This window comes from Oenanthe melanoleuca, chromosome 24 (assembly GCF_029582105.1).
Source record: "Oenanthe melanoleuca isolate GR-GAL-2019-014 chromosome 24, OMel1.0, whole genome shotgun sequence".
NCBI classification, from domain to species: Eukaryota; Metazoa; Chordata; class Aves; order Passeriformes; family Muscicapidae; genus Oenanthe; species Oenanthe melanoleuca.
The window spans coordinates 2,286,062-2,300,709 of NC_079357.1; the positions used below are offsets into that span (position 1 = coordinate 2,286,062).

At 47.7% G+C, this 14,648-nt stretch overlaps 1 long non-coding RNA gene across 1 annotated transcript; it reads left to right on the forward strand.

The window, feature by feature from the left end:
* The first annotated feature begins 2,766 nt into the window (after positions 1-2,766).
* On the forward strand, positions 2,767-12,843 carry LOC130262542 (uncharacterized). The gene is made up of 3 exons (XR_008842130.1): positions 2,767-3,050; positions 6,277-6,356; positions 12,625-12,843. It is a non-coding gene; the product is annotated as an uncharacterized LOC130262542 (long non-coding RNA).
* Positions 12,844-14,648: the final 1,805 nt, after the last annotated feature.

Consider the following 14,648-nt stretch of genomic DNA (forward strand, 5'->3'; position numbering starts at 1 on the left):
AGTCACACAGGGAGCCGGCTCTGGAGGTGGAGGGCGGGGAGGGTTTTTTTTTAGGAGCTCCTTGTTTCTGGGTGAGGTGGGTTTTATCGGCGAGCGGCTGCAAATAGCAGCGGCCCCTGCCTGGCTGTGGCTCTGTGTCTGTGCACAGAGCAGGGATGGAGACAGCTGAAGGAAGCCTGCAGGGCTGAAATGAGTTTTTCTACAGAAGCAGGAGGGGAGAGCAGAATCTTTTACCCAGCTCCCCCTCTCACAGAGCTCACTGATGGCTTTTGCCATGCACAGCCAAGGGGGAAGCAGTGAAGGCTGCGTGCCCCTGGCAGTCCTGAATCTCCTCTAACATTGCCGCTCCTGGTTTGGTAGGATCAGAGCAGGGATCAGCCTGTGACCCAGCCTGCAGCTGTGTTCGTCACCCTGCTCTGGGGGGGAAGAGCAGGCGGTGACAGGCTGATCGCAGCTGCCTCACAAAACCCCTCCACCGCTGGGAAAGCTCTTTGCAGGGACACAAAGGTGCCTGGTGCTGGAAGTTTCCAGGCTGGGAAGCAGGGAGCAGCCTCAGCTGGTGCTGTCTGGGGTGTGTGATGTGCTGGGAGTGCGATGTCACACAGCATTAGCGTCACTTTCAGCGGGGCTGAAAGCGCAGGGACCAAAATCCACCCTGGGCAGGGACAGGGGAGCAGCAGAGCCCTGCAGGGGTCACAGCCCAAAGGGGGCACCCCGAGAGCTGTACTGGGGGCACAGAGGGCAGGACAGGCTCTCCCTGCTCTGAGCCCCCCGGGGCTGCCAGAAGGCGCTGCTGCCTTGGTCCCAGCTCAGCAGAGCGGGAGGCGAGCTCAGGTCAGAGTCACGTTGTGCTGCCAAGAGCCACACATGCCATGGCCGGGCAGCCCCTGGGGAAGGTCACCTGCCCGGTTTCTGCTCTTGGAGGAGCAGATGGGTCGTGCAGGGTGAGCGCAGCCCGGGAGCAGAGCAGGGAGCTCAGGGCACAGAGGGAGGAACAGCTCACAGATGTCAGCCCTCACTGAACCTGCAGTGCTGTCCCACCTGGAGGGAGTTTGGAACGTAAGGAGCAGCAGCACCTTCAGTGGGAGCGTCAGGAAACGTGTTTAGGAGCAGGGAGAGCTCCACACCCAGGCACAGCAGGTGGCCCGTGCTCTTCTCCCGGGGAAAACCCACTCAGGACAGCAAGAGGAACACCAATGCGAGGGACCCTCCATTCAGCCAGACCCACTTCCACGGGGATGTTTCCTAGTGATGCTGCTGTCGTGGTGAGCGATGGCCGAGCCCTCCCCGAGGCATTGGCATTCCCTCCGCACGCTGCTCCTGCCCGCCCTGCTTTATGGCTCTGATTTACCGACGTCACAGGCGGGATTGAATTTACGGGAGGCTGAATTTATGATTAGGGAAATTAACCCTCCGCCACCCTGTGCCTCCCTCCCCCAGCCCCTTCTCTGCAGCACGGCAGAGAGACCCGCGGAAAACCCGAATTCCTGCAGGATTGCTGCTGCCCTGGGGTGAGGGGATCAGGGAAAGGCTTCAGTGGGAATTTGGGCATCCGGAGTGTCCGCAGACCTGCAGGCTGGCATTGCAGCCGCTCCATCAGGCTCCTGTCTGCTCGTTCCGTGTTAACAGCCCTCTCCATAATGATGTATTCCCACTTCTGGGTGCTTTCCAAAGCATTCCCAGCAGGTATTTCTCAGCCTTGCCATCCCCTGCCCCTCCCCTCCGAATTTCACCCTCTCTCCAGCTGAATTGTTGGATAAACTGCAACACACAGAAGCCAAACAAAGAAGGAAGGGGCGCAGAAACGAGACACAATTTACAGGTCACAAGCCAAACTCGCTGCAGGACGTTTGTGCTGGGCTTGTGGCTGGGGGTGTTGGAACTCCTCCATCCTCAGGAGCTAATTTGGGACATTCTCTGCTCCCTGCCTGGGGAGGAAATGGCTCCTGTACAGCAGGCACTTGTCTGTGACAGATCTCTTGTAAACAGCATAATAGCTGCGTGTCAGACAGGCTGAAGACATCTCTATCAGGTGCTGTGCCAAAGCCCCAGGGGCAGTGCAGGACACAGCCTGGCCAGCAGGGATTTCTCAGCCTGGCTGAGCCAAAGGCTGGGGCAGAGAGCTGGCTTTATTTGTTTAGCAATAAATAGAAAAAGGAGCTCTGTGTTGTACCTGCAGCATCACACAGCAGAGCTTTGCTCACTGAGGAAGAGATGATAACAAAACTGGAGCAGGTGGGAGAGCAGGATGGAGGGAGGATTTCCTGCTCTGGGGGAAGGCCAAAGCCTTTTTTTTTTTTTTCCAAAATGAAAATCCTGGTGTTTTTCATCAATCATCAAACCCCATTTTAATCCAGGCTTGATCACAATGATTCATTTGGCTGTTTTATATTTTTTCCTACCTCTGTGCATGCATTAACCACCCTTCCCTTCGTACCTGCAGCCCCCAAACCCCGAGTTTCAAATCTGGAACCAAAGTGCTGCTGTGCTTCTTTTTCTCTGGGATTGCTGTTGAGTCCTGTTTTAAATGAACCTTTTGGGATTTCTCTTTCTGCTGGAGGCTGAAACCAGAACAATTTCTGTGGGCATCAGCGTTCCTCTGGTGATGTGATTTTTCCCTCTCCTCTTTCAGCCTCTGAAAACTCACTGTGCCTGTGAGTCCATCCATCCATCCATCCATCCATCCATCCATCCATCCATCCATCCATCCATCCATCCATCCATCCATCTCCCCATTCCCATCCTTCCCATCCCAAGCTGCAGAAATCCTGCTCGAGGTGGAGAAACTGCAGCAGCAGAAGGAGCCTCTACAGCAAACAGTCTGTTTATTGATATTTTATTATGCTGTTTAGCAGGACCCTGGTGCCTGTAATAAAGCATTAAGGAAGTGTAGCAGCACATTCTCATTGATCCCATTCAGTGCTGTGATATTTCTGGGAGGACCAGGGATGAAGAAAAGGAATAATTTTGCTCCCCTCCCCTGTGCTGAGCTGCTGATGGCAAAATGCCCTGGGAGCCTGAGGATTAGCTGGATTTAATGTGACCCCCAGGTGAGTAATCACAAAGCCCATGGTAAGAAGGAGAAGCTTTGGGGGTTTTTGATCTGTGCAAATGCACAGTGAGGGATCTGGAGAAATCCATGGTGATTCAGGAGGGCTCAGATCTGCCCAGCCTGGCTTTTCCTGGCTGAGGATGGAATTCTCAGGGCTGGAGCAGGGAAGGGATGAGCTGGGAATGCCTCAGTGTGACAGAAGAGTTTGAGGTCTTGTCTTGAGGGAACACCCCTGAGCTCTGTCCTTGGCAGGCACAATTCCCTTCTGTCCCCCAAGAACACCCAAATTTTATCAGGCACCAAAACTGGAAAAAAAAACCCTCTCAACTATAATTGAACCAAAATCAAGAAACTTTTAGGTTAGAGCTCAAGGAAAGCTCAGCCTTGTGTTTGAGACCTCTGTGCCTCCCTTCTCCTCCTGGGAGGTGCTTTAAGAGCAAAACCTGCTCCCAGGTGAGCTCCAAGGGCAGATTTTATTCCTGCATCCCTCCTGGAGCTGCTGCTTCTCACCCTGGGAAGAGCTCAGCCTCTGGCTCTGCCATCCGTATGCAGGCACATAATTCTGTCTGGAATGGAGGTTTTATTCCTGTAAACATTGTATTTATTATTAAAAGAATACATATATATAGGCTGGTGAATTCATATTGCACACACACACAAAAAAAAAGTCATAAAGCTCCCACTAAAGAGGCAGGAAAATGCTGTGAGGAGAACAAAGCAGGAATTTATCACTGGGTTTGGGCAATCTCAAAGCCAGGCATGGCATTTTAAATAAAATACACAGAGCTCCTTTCACCACAAATGTACCCTCAATCAGGGAAAAAAATACAAATAATTTGAGATTTGATCCGCTCCTCAATCAGGATGTGACTTATGCTCAGGAATCAGAGAGACAAAAAATGGGGGCAATTTCTAAATCACTCCAGTCTCCAAATGCTGGGACTTCAAGTGTTGTTGGAGGGAGGAGCTTTGAGAAGGAGCAGAGGAATTTGGAATGCCTCAAATTTTGAGGTTTAACCCCAGTTTTCTTAAATTCCAGCACCCCATGAATGAAGGCAGCCAATATTGCTCATCTTTTCTGAACAATTGTACCAACTTCCCCACACAAAACCTTTTATCTTTGTGGGATGGTTTAACTCCTGCCCTGCTTGGTGCAGGCTGAAAAATTCCAGGATGGGTTTAAACCAAGAATTTCATGCCTGAGGTCCTTTTAGAGGATCTTTCAGAGGGATTAAGGAAAGCAAAGCTCATTAATACCAGGCTTTAATTTGCCACACTGGCTCCACACTGCTGCTGGTGGATTTGTGGGGCCTGCAGATGAAGGTGAAAGCTTTGTGGCCACTAAAACCACGGTGGCATTGACTTGTGGAGATCCTGACAGGGTGTAAAATCCCTGCCTGTGGGAATTTCAGCCCTGTTTTAAAATACTGAGCAGCCAGAGGCCGGCCCTGTGTGCCAGAACTCCCAACGATGCTGCAATGCAGAATTATTTGGTGCCCTAATGCATCTGATGCACTTTCAGAGCTATTTAAGTCCAGCTTAACTTGTTCTTGATCCCTTAATTGCATCATTAGGAGCATTTCCAAATCAGTTCTGTAAAATATCTCACTCCAGAGTCTGAGGAGAGCCATTATCCCAGTTTTGATCCATTTCCCTGATAAGAATGATTAAGTTTTAGTGAGGCACTGCTTCCTGTGAGTGCTGAGGAGAGCAGAGAGAGTCTGTGCCTTTGGGTGACAGCTTCTTCAGGTGTTGGTCTGTGGGGTTTGAACACTTTTGTGGGGTTGGTGACACTCACCCTGCTCTCCTGGTGCCCAGCAGCTGCAGGATTCTGCCTGGGTTAGGGTTGGGTACAGCTGGAATTAATCTGCACAGTGCTGCCTCCCCCCTGCAGTCCTGTCCCCCTGTCCTGGTTTGAAGGACAGGTGTCTGCCAGTAAATACAGACACTTCTCTTTGAAATGGAGAATGGAAACCCCCTCCCTCCTAATTATTACAATTTTGAAATTAAGAGGCTCTCAGGCAAAGATATGGGAAGTAGGCTGAGCAGGAGCTCTCTGTGCTGCCTGTGCCTCCAGTCCTCAGCTGAGGTCAGCCCGAGTTCATTACTCTGCCAGGAGTTTATGATTTCTTTGTTATGGAAGTTCAATACCCATTGATTTTAAAATAAACTTTTTTTTTTTCATTTTTTTCTTTTGGGTGGGGGTGAAATTTCATAAATTCACTTTATTGTTGGGGCTTTGATGTTATTTTCCATGTGATCAGCATAAAGCTTTTCCCTTGATTCCCCAACCAGTGGTTTTCAGAGCTTGAGGCCCTGCTCTCCCTCTCTCCTGATCAAAAGCTGGGCATGGACTAAAGCTCAGCTGAGGCTCAGGTCTAGAGGCCAATTTTGAAGTTGTCATTCAGGAATTCAGCCAGCCCAACTCACTTTTTAACCCAAGCCTGTATTTTCCCAGGTATTTTTGGTTGGAACCAAGGAATTTCAAGTTTTTTTGATGAGTATTAACAGATGGGAAATTTCAAGTGCTTGAGCATTTGCATCCTGGTGTCATTTTGATAATAATTGTGGCCATTCCCCAGGGGTGTCTGGGAATCAGCTTGGCAAGGAGGGATCTTTGAAAATAAAATTTATCCACTTTGCAGACCTAAATGAATTGTGAAATAGGAACTTCTCCCAGATTTAAACACAGAAATCCATCAGAACAACACTGCTGCTCTGTCAGAGGGAGCTGGGCAGGAATTTGGGATTTCTGGAGGATAATTGACAGGAGCACAGGCACAAGGATTGTTCCAGGGAGGTTCAGGTGAATTCAATGTGAGGAATCCTTGGCCGTGCATGATCCCATTCATGGAACAACTCAATTTTAAATTTTTTGCCTTGAGAAAATATTTTCTCCCATCCACAATATAAATTTATCCTGTCAGTTAAAAATCACCTACAACTGCTACCAACCCTCTAAACCTTGACTGGCATTGGAGCAAATTATTGTGGTGGTAACTAAACCACGTTTTAGGAAACCTTTTCCCAGGTGTTTCAGTAATCATCCCCAAATCCTCATCAGCTGGGACATCACTCCTAAAAAGGAGATTTATTGAGCAGTTCAAGCTCTTTCTTGCCTTTTGGGATGTTCTGCTTGAGCTGGAGATGTTTGTTGGTTGTTTTATTTATTTAATTTTTTTTTTTTTTTTTTTAAATTTTTTTTTTTTTTTGTACATTTTTAGTTTGCTGTGGCTGTAGGTGCCAGGTGATTTTTTCCATCTGTGCTGCTCTGCCTCCCTGGACCTCAGAGCTGCAGAAAAAGGTAGGAAAACTTTTTCTTGCTGCTTTTTATGCCTCTCCCTCCAGCCTTGGAGTGCCAGGGGAAGGAGGAACGATCCCTCTGGGGGAGATGAGTGTGTTTTAAAGAGCACTGATATCTGTCAATGAGACAGCAGCTGCTCTGCAATTCATTCCCAGCTCTGCCTCCTCCTCCTCTTGGCCCAGAAGTGTCAGCACAGCACTTTCCTCCCTCTTGGGTTGTTTATTGAGGGGTTTTTAAAACGCTTCCAGTGTGTCTTGGGGCTGTGTGGAGGAAAGGACAAAGAAAATTAGGGAAAGCTCAGAGTGTGTGCAGCCCCTCCCTGGAGCTGTCAGTGGTGGGTGAGTTAATTTTGCCGGGCTGGGCACAGGAGGCCAAAGAGGAGCTGCTAAAACCATTCCAGCTGTGCCCAGCTGTTAGTCTGGCACTTGCAGCTGGTCCTGTGCTGCCCAGAGGGCACTGGGGGTGTCCCACAGCAGCTTTTTGGGAGGTGCTGGGAGCAGCCAGGCTGCCCCAGGGAAGGAATCCGTGGCTTTTGTTGGGTGTAAAACACAAAAAAGGGAATTCTGCTATTCCCCTGGGTCTCTCTGTGTGACCAAAAACATTTTCCCCAAGTCCCTGTCCTGCGTTTTTGCACCCTGACCTTGCCTGTGCCAGACATCTCCATTAGCACCTCATTTTTTGGGGCATTCTGCTGTCCCTAATTCCAGAGGGATTATTAATTATTCCTGCCCAGGCTGAGTTTACCAAAACCAGGAATTTTGTCCTTGTTCTGTGAAAGGTCAGTGAGGACAGCCATGGTTTTGGTGGGTGAGTCTGAGCTGCTGAGGAGCATTTTGTACCTCTAGATACTCTGGATATATCGAGATTTCATCTCTGATTTAACAAAGATTGGTAAAACATGAGTTTTGCTAAAAAAAAAAAAAAATTCAAAACTGCCACAGACAGCAGAGCAAAAAGCTGAAAATCTCCTTGGGAGCAGCTTTTTGGAGCTCCAACAGTTGATGGTTCATTATTTCCTCACTCTGTTAAAAAAAAAATTAAGGAGTTGCTTTTTTTAAATTTTTTTTTTGATTTTGTGGTTTGTTGTTGGTTTGTTTTTCTTTTTTATTTTGTTTTTTTTGTCTGCCTGATGGGTTGCAGAGGAGCAATGATGGTTTTATGTGTTGGAAATTCCCTGGAAAGGATTTTCTTTATATTTTTTTGGGCACCTGTTCTTTATGGCTGCTGCAAACCCCATTCCAGGAATTCCAGGAATGTTTCCTCACCTGCTCCAAATAATTTGGAATCCTTGGGAATAGCTGAAGAAAACACTGAAAGGTTTCAGTGTGAGCTGCTGGGTTTATCCAGGGTGATTAAAATTGCTTCAAGTTAGAAAGTGAAACTTGCCTTAAAAAACTTCCTTATTTCTGCAAAATTAGAGGCCAAGTTGTCACCTGGAACTCCTTTCTGGAGCAGAATTTGGGTTCCAAAGCTGTTGTTTCAGTGGAAATAAGTTGATTTATGCCAGCTGAAGATGTGTTTCTAAAACTGCTTAAAGCTGAGCGTTCCTCTCTCAGCATCCCTGTGAGATAAGGATTTACTGCAGCTGTTGGAAAAATGCAAATTTTCCTTTTTTTTTTTTCTTTTTTTTTTTTTTTCTCCTCTCCACGAAATATGTCTTCTCATAAAAATGCTTCTTTGGTGTGTGAAAATATTTCATGAGCATCTTTAAGGTTTTGATGGGAGATGGGATCCCAGAAAGCAAAACACCTTTTTTTTTTTTTTTGAGCTTTTTTTTTTTTTAAGAATGCTGGGTTGATTTTTTTGGGGAGGGGGGTTATTTTTTGCTTACTGTCTCAATTATTTACCTTTTCCCTGCTGATAAAAAAGTGTGATAAATGAAAGCAGGCAAGTTTCTCCTGCACACAGAAAATGGTGTTTGGGGAGAATTGCAGTATATTATGTTTTTTTCAGGCAGCTCTGCCAGTGACAAGCTTCAGCTTAAAATAAGAAAATCCTGGGTTCAATTTTTATTTGGCAGATTTTTATATTTTTTTTTCTCAGCTCCTGCAAAGCAGTCCATGCTTAAAGAGCAGAATCAATACCCAGGAAGGGTCAAGCAGCTTACAATTCATTACATGTGTGTGTGTTTCTGTCTGACAATGCAATTCTTGCTTCTCATTTTTCACGTCAAAGAGGAAAAAAAAAAAGGGAAGAAAAGGAGGAATAGACAAAAAGACAGAGATTTACCCAAGTTATCGAGTGGAATGGAAGCTGACAGGTTTCCTAATGTTACAAAAAGGATTTCTCAGAGAATCCTTTGTGTTGTCAGCTCCAGGATTTCCCCACTAATTCCTGCAGAATGTGCCCGAATTGCTCCCTCGGCAGATCCAAGCAGCGGTGAATTGTTGGAATCTTTTCCCGGTTTTGTCACTGGATGTGCCCCAATTCCCCCAGGCAAACCAATTCTCCAGAGTTTTTTTTGTTTTTTGTTTTTTTTTTTTTTTTCTTGTCATGGGACGAGTAGAGGCAGCTTTGGGAAGGGTCAGGATTTCAAACTGCTGGGGAAGGATTTTCTCTCTGATGACCCAATTTATAAATTTCATCCTGCCGTGTTTGCAGGTTTTTTGGAGGTCCCAAGCACCTCCACTCCAGCTGGGAGCTGCAAATCCAAGGATAAATCTTGGTTTGGGGTCCCAGCCCAGCAGCTGGAGCTGGTTTTCCTGGGGTTGGGAAATTGCAAAATAAAGTAAAAATAAAAAAAGCATCAGGAGAGATCCAGGGTTGTCTCCTGCCATTCCCTGCTGTCACTGACAGAGCCTCCATGGATATCTTGGCTGGAATTCCCAGGGAAAAGCTCATGGATGAAAAGGAGGATTTGGGATTGCTCCAGAGGGATTTTTGGGATTGCTTGATCACAGTGTCTGGGAGGGCTTGGTGGCAAAATTCCCACCCTTGTGATGCTCAGGTGGATGTTTTCTGCACAGGATCCTCCTGAAGGTTGTTTTTGGGCAGATCTTGTTCAGATTTGTGTTTTCTGGCTGGGTTGGGGAGGACCAAAAGGAAATTTGGTTTTGGCAGCGTATTAAATTAAATGCAGCCCCTCTTCAGGGTTCCTGAGGTTTCAGGGTTGCTCTGCAGCACAAGGAGGAATCAGCACCATCAGGTTTTCTACTTTTTCACTTTTCCTCTCATCTTAAACTCACAGGAGAGGTTTGGTCATGGAAAAGTGGGGCTGGTGGGGCTTGGGGATCATTTAATCCATCCTTGATGCCCTCTCCAACTGATTACATCACACTAACCCTGATGGAAGTCCCTAAAATCCACCTCCAGCAAAGATTCTGTGCTCCCACCTCACTGATATTTACCCTCAGCATCAAAAGTTTATCCTAAGGAGAAATTTAAACCTCTTTTTTCCCATCTCCTCCCCTGCAGCTTCACCCTGTCCTGCCTCCCATGGCCTGAAGGATAATTGCCCTCCTCTCTTCTCAGAACAACCTTTTACATAAGAGGAATTTGCTCTATCTCCAGGTCAGAAAACTCTTCTCCAGGCTGGGAAAGGTCAGATGAAATTGCCTTTCTTTGAGGCTTGGCTTTGCTAAGCCTCCATCCATCTCCTGGCTGTGCTGGCTGTTGATGCAGAGCCCGAGGTGAGCTCTTACTCCACCACAATCCCTCTAAACAATTGAATTCCCACACCCTGCTGGGGCAGGATGGCAAAAATCGGGATTCTGACAGGCAGGGTGAGTCCACAAAATGTTTTTTTTTCGTGGCAGAGCCTTTGCCTCTGTCACCAACCTCTTCCCAGCCCTCCTTGAACACAGAATATTTCCCACTGGATCTGCTCATCCCTCTGAGGTGCAGTTTATTCTCCCTGCCAGCCAAAGCTGGCTTGGAAATCAGCAGAATCCCTTGGCCCAGGAAACTCTGGGTCTGGTTTTACGCCTTGGGCTCCTGTCAGTGCTGACAGCTACAGCTTTCCATATTAACTGGGAGAATGTGCAGAGAGAAACCACTCGTGCATCTCCTTCCCCCAGCCTGGCTCTGCTGTCATGTTTCCCCCAGTTCTTGATGTTTGCAAGTCTCTGCTTGGAGTCACAGCAGCTCCAGGAACAGAACACCAGAGCTACAACTTCTCCTCACTCCCTCCCCTCAGCCTGAGTGTTTCATTTGCTCCAGACTCTGCTTGAGCAATTTTTTTTGAGAGCACAGTTTATATTTGCCTATGCAAATCAGCTGAGCAAATATGCTGAGGAGCTCCAAAGATAGATCAGGATGTTTCAGCACATGCCCAGCCCAAAGGAAAATCATCCCAGGCCATTTGCTCTCTGTTAACTCTTCTGTTTTCACTGATTTGGGGTTTTTTTTGTGCTGTCCCACCTCTTGTGAGCCCATGGTGTGGCTGCTCTGCAGCAGGAGCACACACAGGGCTGTATATTCAGAAATCAGTTGTCTTTCATGTCCTTTTATTGGAGAACAAGCAGTTCCAGGAGCTGCAGCAGCCACAGCCAGCTTTCCTTCAGCCCTGTGATTTATGGTGGAGTCTCTGGTGCCTTGTAAAATTCTGCTCTTCTGAGGCTCTGGGCATGGCTGGGGAGTTCATAAAAATCCTCTTCCCTCTGGGTGCTGTCTGAGCTGGGCCCAGCTGTTGTCTTTTCTTTAGGGGCAGGCAAAGAATTTGACCTTTCTCCTTGAATTCCCGCCAGCAGTTATAAAACAAGAAAAAAAAAATAAATAAAAAAAAGATTTTTCCTTGAAAGTGGTGGATGGCTGAAATCAGCTCCAGCATCTCCTGAAGAACTCTGGTTTCCCGATTGGATTTGCTCTCCCTGCAAGGGGGAAGGAGCTGCTTGGCATTCGGCGGGGCTGGCAGACAGTGAGCTGTTCGAGCACAAGTGACTTCACTGGAGAGTAATTACTCCACTTTGCAGGAATGCTAATTGCTTTGGAGAGGGGTTTTTATCCTGGAATAAAGACCTGCTGTCGCAGTGTCCTTTGGGAGGCGCCAGGGAATGGTTTCTCTGCTCCAGATGTTTTCCTCTTGGAGAGGGAGAGGCTGTGGTGGTGCTGAGCCTGGGGAAGGAGAGAAGGATTCAGGGATGGTTTACAGCAGGCTTGATTTAACCTCAGAGCGTGTGGAAGACGACTCAGCTCCTCAGTGCTGCTTTTAGCTGAGTTTCCTCCAGAAATGAGCCTTACATAAGCAGTGTCTGTATCCATCACTTCTGCACCATTAGCTCGCTCCAGCCGTGCTTGGCACGGCACAGGAGGGGTCAGGGCTGGGGGCTGCACGGGTTTGGGAGCTCCTGAGGCTGCAGGGTGGCCTTATCCTGGTAAAACTTGGAATTTCCTGTGCAATGGGATGGCTGAGTGTGCTCCTTCCTGAAAGGAAAGCTCTCACTTGGCAAAACCCATCACACCCATCCCCAGGACTGGTTTCTGTGGCCACAGTTTCATTCTTGGTGGTTCAAAGCTTCAGCAGCCCCACAAACTCTTCTCTGACTGAGCTGGGGCAGCTCTGGGGACGAAGAGCCTCTCCCCTCTCCATTTTTGCTGTCCCAGACTCACTGGAACATTTCCCTCTCATCCTCCCACCTGGGATTGTTCTCTTGCAGATCTGCAGAAGGGGAAGGGAGCTCTGCAGCAGATCCCCCCAGACAGTCAGATGGCAGCTCAGGGTGCTTGTGGTGCTTCTGCAAATGTTTTACTGTGCTGGCAGCCAAAAGCAATCTGACTGTGCCAGGCAGTGGAATCCAAACCTTCCCCCTCAGCTCTGCACTGGATGGAAGGTGAGGGACCCTTGTTCCTCTGAATTGCCCAGATAAACATTTTTTACATCACTTTATGAGGGAGGAGCTCCTCTGATTGATCTGGGTTAGAAGGGGGAGAGCAGGTGAGGGAAGTTCTGCTTTGGGCTGGGGATTGCTCCTCACCTTCTCTTGGCTAGCTGAGGAGCCAGGCTGGACAATGTGCTCACATTGACACCTTCTCCTGGTTCTGGGCATTTTAATGAATTACCTCAGAGCAGGAGATGGATCCACCTGCTGTGATTGTGCAGAACAGCACAAAGGGGGAAGAGAATGCTGGAAAATGGGAAAATCATCCCTGCTGGGGGATGCAGCCAGAGCAGAGTGGTTTGGAGGAAAAGGAATCCAAATTTTTGTGTCTGTGCTGGTTGATATGACCAGAAATGTGAATTCTGTCACAGTGACCCTGATCTCCTGGCACACATTATCTGCTCATGGGCCATCTTTAAACCAGCTGGGCAATCATCTTTATCTTCCCACAGCCCATCCTCCCTCCAGGAGATATCTCCTGTTAATGGCCAGTGAGTCCCAGGGCATGACTGATAAAATTCCATCATCCCACTGGGAGATGCTCCAGCCAGGGGAGGAGCCAAGCCTTTCCTACCCAGATAAAAACTGACATTTTGGACACCAAGGCACCTTCTTTCCACTGGATTCCAGAGGAAAGCCAGACCTTTGCACATCATCCCTGGAGCTTCAGAGGAAACTGCACCTTCTCCAGGAGCACTGCTCCAGCTGAACCACATCTGCCCCTGCAGGAGGATGCAGCCACCATTGAATGGGACTGTGCCAACACCCTGACTGACTGACGGGTGTCAGCTTGGATTCTGACTCTGGCAGGGTTTGGGATTGTTCTTTGTGATACTGCATTTCTATTTTAATTTTCCTAGTGAAGAACTGTTATTCCTAATTCCCATCTCTTTGCCTGAGAGCCCCTTAATTTCAAAATTATAATAATTAGGAGGGAGGGGGTTTCCATTCTCCATTTCAAAGAGAAGTTTCTGTATTTATTGGCAGACACCTTCAAACCAGGACAGTATCCCATCATGGCTCTCTGAGAAACCCCAGCTCAGGCAGGTTTGGTGTCACTGTCCTGAGGGGGATTTCGGCTCCTTTTGCTCCTGATTGTGCCACAGCAGAGCCAAATTCAGGGCAGGTTGCCCCAGGGCAGTGAGGACACCCTGTCCCCAGCAGGGCAGGTGCCACCCTTGTCCTGTTCCAGCCTGTCCCCAGTGCCCCCTGGTCCCTGCTGCTCCCTGTGCCAGCCACACGCCTGCAGCAAGGGCTGGCACCTCCCCTGGCTCTGGGATGTGTTCCCAGATCCAGGCACAGCAGGCAGCATTTTTTTATATTTTATTTTTTGTTTGTTTTTTTTAATGTTTTTTTTGTGTGTGTGTGTCAACATTAGAAAGCAAAAACCAGACAGGGAAACGATGAAGGATCTCTCACCCAGCCCAGCTCTTGTGCTTTTATTTGTCAACACTCATTTTTGTTTCCTGACACAAAGTGGAAACATTTGGTCAGTGTTTTTGGCTCGTGTCCCTTCTGTTTTCCCTGTCTCCTGCAGTGTCACTTGGAAGGACATTCCAGGCTTTTTTTGTCATTTCTGTCAGGCATGAAGCTGTAAAATATTTGGCTGGGGGGATAACAATGTTTTAGTCCCAGAAGATTTTTTTTTTTCCTGGTTCCAGGGCTGCCCTTTGGGTGGGGGAAAAAACCTTCAAAACCTCAAATCCTTCTGCAGAGCTGCTAAACTCCTGATTATTTACCTTAGCAAATGATGGCACACAGAGCTGGACAGAAGCAAAAATAATTTGGCTGAGCTGATGCTCAATGGTCCAAGTCTTAGCTGGAGTTTTAATAATTTTTATGCAATTACCCTCACAATTATGGTCAGATAAATCAATGCTCAGAGATCAAGGGAATCTTGAATTTCTTTTTGTTCTTTGTCCATCCCCATCTTTGTATCTGGATAAAACAGAGCAGTGGATTAGAGGGAACAGGGATCTGGCCCAGCACAGCCTGTTAAACACAAAATTCAGGTTTTGGATTCACCATTTCCATCACTTATTGGATTGATTAGCAGAAATGTCTTGCAAACAGATTGCTCAATAAAGGAATTCCAGTTTATAGCACCAAAGATGGGGGAATTTGAATTAGGGTTTATAGCAGGGAAAACCTTTATCTGTTTTTTGGGGTCAGTGGGGGAATTTGAGTGAGGGTTTGTGGCTTTTACCCCTTTTTTGGGATCACTGGGGGAATGGGAGTGGGGATTTATAGCAGGAAAACCTTTATCCCTTTTTTGGGGTCAGTGGGGGAATTTGAGTGAGGGATAATGGCAGGGAGAACCTTTATCTCTTCTTTGGGATCACTGGGGGAATGGGGGTTAGCATTTCTAGCAGGGAAAACCTTTATCCCTTTTTGGGGTCACTGGGAGAATTTGAGTGAGGGTTTGTGGCTTTTACCCCTTTTTTGGGATCACTGGGGAATGGGAGTGAGGGTTTGT